Source organism: Phocoena phocoena, chromosome 19 (assembly GCF_963924675.1).
Source record: "Phocoena phocoena chromosome 19, mPhoPho1.1, whole genome shotgun sequence".
NCBI classification, from domain to species: Eukaryota; Metazoa; Chordata; class Mammalia; order Artiodactyla; family Phocoenidae; genus Phocoena; species Phocoena phocoena.
The window spans coordinates 35,644,886-35,649,939 of NC_089237.1; the positions used below are offsets into that span (position 1 = coordinate 35,644,886).

Genomic DNA, 5,054 nt, shown 5'->3' on the forward strand with positions numbered 1-5,054 from the left:
AAGAATCACTTTGTTTTATTAATTTTTTCAGCACGTTGAGCAGACAACAATTCAGATACACCCATGATTATGGTTTTTGACCTGGAGATAGGTCACTAACACCAAAGTAAACTCGGAAATAGGAGACATAATTGGTGAACAGAAACATCTATTTGAAGATATGTTTGCGTTATTTGCCCTTAAAAAACAAACAAACCTATTTTACCACTTATAAAAATAAACCTGATCATGCACCAGTGATATAAAAATAAGATTTGGGGACAATAAATACTTTCATCAAAATAGGTAGTAGCAAAAGCACTTACTATTTTCAGAATTTTTTTTGATGAATCTATAAATGAGATCAATAAAGTATTAGACCTATTAGTCTCAATATTTTTTAATCTCAATTCAACTGAAGGATAAGTCACATCACATCAGTAACAAATTATTCTTAGCTCAATTTTAGTAGGGACTTGGAGGAGAAGTGCTGGGTAAGGATAGGCAAGCACTCTGCATTTTTTAAAAGCCACTTTCTGTTGACTAATTCTTATACATCACATGTGATATGGTTTTCCCTCTAGCTTAAGAAACAGGGTTTGAGAAATTCATACATCACAAACTTAACAATTTACTAACTTCCAAATCCTGGTTGTCTTCAGGTTCTTTCACAAATTATTCCTTGGAGGTTATGGGGGAGTGGGAAATTTGAGTTAGACTGATACTTATGCATTCTAGACTGATATTTTTAAAATATAAGAAAATTAAAAATCACAATAAGGCTAGTAATGAAATGATAGTGAAAACAGATTAATTTATATAATCTAGGTTTGCAATGATAATAGAATTCATTGTGATCACTTTATTTTATTTGCTTTTGTTCCTACAAGAACTCTTCCTGTATTAGTCAGTTGGTGGATTAAAGAAATATACCCAGAAAACAATTGAATACCCAGAAATTAATTGAAAGATAATTATATTTTTACTCAAGAATCATAAAGAAACTTAAAATTTTATAATTCTGAACACCATCAATATATCTTTTTCTCTCCAATTATTTATATCATTATATAATCTTTGGATTATTGGGAAATATTGCATAATGCTATTTTTGTATGATTTTTATTCACCTCCATCTCTTCCCAGATCACGTACTTTTCTTTGATGTAAGCACTATACAGTTGGCACTCCCTATCCCAGGAAGCAGAATCTGTGAGTAGAGGGGGCCAACTGTACTATGCTGTTTTATATAAGGGACTTGAGCCCAGTGGATTTTGGTAACCATGGTGGAGGGACTTAGAACAAATCTCCCACAGTTGAGGGAGTGGGGAATGGAACTACTGTACATAGCTAATTTTACACATTACTGGAGATCTCACAGAAGTGTTCTTTTTTTCTGGCTCTCACTGTTTTTCTATAATTGTCTTTTGTATTCTCTTTTTCTCCTCTTCATTACTGTTAATGAAGAGGCTATGTACCATATGTAATTTGAAGGGGCTCTCAATGCCAAAATATGGGACAATTAGGCAAAAAATAAATAATATAATATTGAAATATAATCCATAGAAGAAAACAAATATCCATGAGGCCATATTGATATAAAAAATAGTAGAATAAACACATAAATGAAATAAATGGATAATTATTTCTTACATAACATTCCAATTAAATGTAGAATGAATGAATGGAATACAAAATCACCCTTTGGGGAGACGGGAGGGTCCTCGGCTAAACCCAAAGGCGGATCAAAGTGGTGGGACTCGCGCCGCGACCGCGGAGACGTGAAGGCCCTCCACGCTCCTCCTTGGCATCCGAGTCGGTGCTCGCCCTCGCTGTCCTGTCCCCGGCCCCATGGAGAAGATGGAGCTGATCCAGAAGGCCAAGCTGGCCGAGCAGTCCGAGCGCTACGACGACATGGCCACCTGCATGAAGGCCGTGACAAAGCAGGGCTCCGAGTTGTCCAACGAGGAGCGCAACCTGCTCTCGGTGGCCTACAAGAACGTGGTCAGGGGCCGCAGGTCCGCCTGGAGGGTCATCTCGAGCATCGAGCAGAAGACCGACACCTCCGACAAGAAGCTGAAGCTGATTAAGGACTATCGGGAGAAAGTGGAGTCCAAACTGCGGTCCATCTGCACCACAGTCCTGGAATTGTTGGATAAGTATTTAATAGCCAATGCAACTAATCCAGAGAGTAAGGTCTTCTATCTGAAGATGAAGGGAGATTACTTCTGGTACCTTGCTGAAGTTGCTTGTGGTGATGATCAGATACAAACGATAGATAATTCCCAAGGAGCTTACCAAGAGGCTTTTGATATAAGCAAAAAAGAGATGCAACCCACACACCCAATCCGCCGGAGGCTGGCTCTTAACTTTTCTGTATTTTACTATGAGATCCTTAATAACCCAGAACTTGCCTGCACACTGGCTAAAACGGCTTTTGATGAGGCCATTGCAGAACTTGATACACTGAATGAAGACTCATACAAAGACAGCACCCTCATCATGCAGTTGCTTGGAGACAACCTAACATTATGGACATCAGACAGTGCAGGAGAAGAATGTGATGCGGCAGAAGGGGCAGAGAACTAAGTGCATACAGGGTGTCATCCTTCTTCCCCTCAAGAAACCTTTTTACTCATCTCCATTCCTTATTCCATTTGGATTTCCTATAGCAAAGAAACCCATTCATGTGTGTGGAATCAACTGTTTATAGTCTTTTCACACCACAGCTTTGGGAAAACTCCATTCCTTGATTTGTGTTTGTCTTGGCCTTTCTGGTGTGCAGTTACTGCTGTAGAAAAGTATTAATAGCTTCACTTCATATAAACATAAGTAACTTCCAAACACTTATGTAGAGGACTAAAAATGTATCTGGTATTTAAGTAATCTGAACCAGTTCTGCAAGTGACTGTGTTTTGTATTACTGTGAAGATATGAAAATGTAGTTAATTACAGTGTAAAGACTGTTCTGCATAACTTCCTGATTTCTACATTCCCTCCCTTACTCTTCTTCGGGGGTTTTCTTTCAGTAAAGCAACTTTTCCATCCTCTTAATATATTCCTTTTTGGTAGGAAACCAGAAGTATTAGATTGAATGGAAAAACAGTTGACATTTTGAGGCTGGAGGTCACAAATTAAAATGCCTCCTGTATCATATATGATGGAGGTCTTGCGTATCTGTGACAACAGGGAGTTTCCTCATTCATTCTTCATTTGCTGCTGTTTAAGTTGACAACTTCCCTTCCCAATAAAAATTCACTTATACCTCCTGTCTTTGTAGTTCTGGTATTCACTTTACTATGTAATAGAAGTAGCATGTTGCTGCCAGAATACAAACATTGCTTTTGGCAAATGAAAGTGCATGTCATTCCTTAATACACTAGAAAGGGGAAATAAAGTACACAAGTCCAAGTCTAAAACTTTAGTACTTTTCCATGCAGATTTGTGCACATGTGAGAGGGTGTTCAGTTTGTCTAGTGATTGTTAGAGAGTTGGACGACTATTGTATGTTGCTAATAATCATTGACTGTAGTCCCAAAATGGCCTTGTGAAAATGTTATGCCTTATGTAACAACAGAGTAACATAAAAGAAAATTACATTTTATAAACAAACAAACAGACAAACAAAATCACCCTTTGGCAAATACCAGAGTAATAATTTATTGTGTCAATAGATACTAAAATCAATAGGCAAAGGTATAATGAAAATCAGGATATTTACATCATCTCAAATATCTCACCACAATACTACTTATTAATTACAAAGGAAGAATAGTATTTTTACAGTAGAGAAAGCTGTGAGACACCACTTTAAAAATTAGCATTACCAATAATGAGACAAATTGTCATCATGTGCCTCCTCATATGATACACTGAGTAGAACATAGTATTAATTGGGTGATATTAAAAGAAAATAGCCTTTAATTAAGAATGTAAGCAGTTATGAGTTCCCACTCTTCTCTAACAACAAATAGAAAGCTGAACAGACAGAAAAATCAATAAATCTCCTCAAATTTATAAGACAAGGAAGGACATAGAGTAAACTGCTGCCCCCAAGCTTGGAGGGGATAAACAAATACAGGGAGTCGTGGCTTATTGGAACAGAGACTCACAAATGGAAACTGTCATGGAAACCAGGGCTAGCAAAGGAAACACTGAAGTGTAATTGATGAATTGCTGGAGGCTCAGTGTGGGCAACTCTGAGAGGTTAAAAAAAATTCTAGGGAGACCCAGGCATAGGGAAGCCCCCAAATTTTGTGAGACTTACATTCAAGAGCTTCACCAGGATCTCACAATAAATGAGGGAAACCCCTTCATGTTTTCTAGTTCCAGAAAAGGAACCATTATGAAATACTCTAGAGTACTCTGTTCTTATCAAGGCCTGCCAGCAGGGAAAACTAGTTAGCCAGAACCTAACCTGCTGGGGTTTTATAGAAATCTAACTGACCTCTGGTGAGTGAAATATATAACTCCAATGAGCTCTAGCCTTCCACATGAGAGAAGGGAAATAACCAACTGCAACCCACTCTAGCCCTCCTGTCCTATCTAAGGGGGGATAAAACACTGAGACACACTTGTGAAAATCAGAGTCCAGTGCATAACCTCATTAAAAGACTGAGACTTAATTCTGGGACTATAGAATGCTCCTTTCTCCTCAAAACTTACCAACACATTTCTAAAGGCTTATTTATAGTAGTTCACTTTACCCAGGAACATCATATCTGGCTATGAAGAAAAAAGTTACAAGGCATACTAAAAGATATAAAATATAATTTGAAGAGATAGAGCAAGCATTGGAACCAGACATAACAGAAATGTTGGAATTACCAGTTCAGGAATTTAAAACAACTATGAAGAGTATGCTAAGGGCTCTGCTGGATAAAGTAGACATCATGCAAGAACAGATAGGCAAAGTAAACAGAGAGATGGAAATCCTAAGAAAGAACTAAAAGGAAATGCTAGAGACCAAAAACACTGCAACAGAAATGAAAAAAACATTTGATGGTCTTATTAGTAGAATGGACACCACTGAGGAAAGACCCTATGAGCTTGAGGAGATTTCAGTAGAAAACTCC

The 5,054-nt window shown here is 37.7% G+C and overlaps 1 pseudogene; it reads left to right on the top strand.

Annotated features, from left to right (window-relative positions):
* Positions 1-1,830: 1,830 nt before the first annotated feature.
* LOC136138097 (14-3-3 protein theta pseudogene) lies at positions 1,831-2,568 on the top strand (annotated as a pseudogene).
* The last annotated feature ends 2,486 nt before the right edge of the window (positions 2,569-5,054 follow it).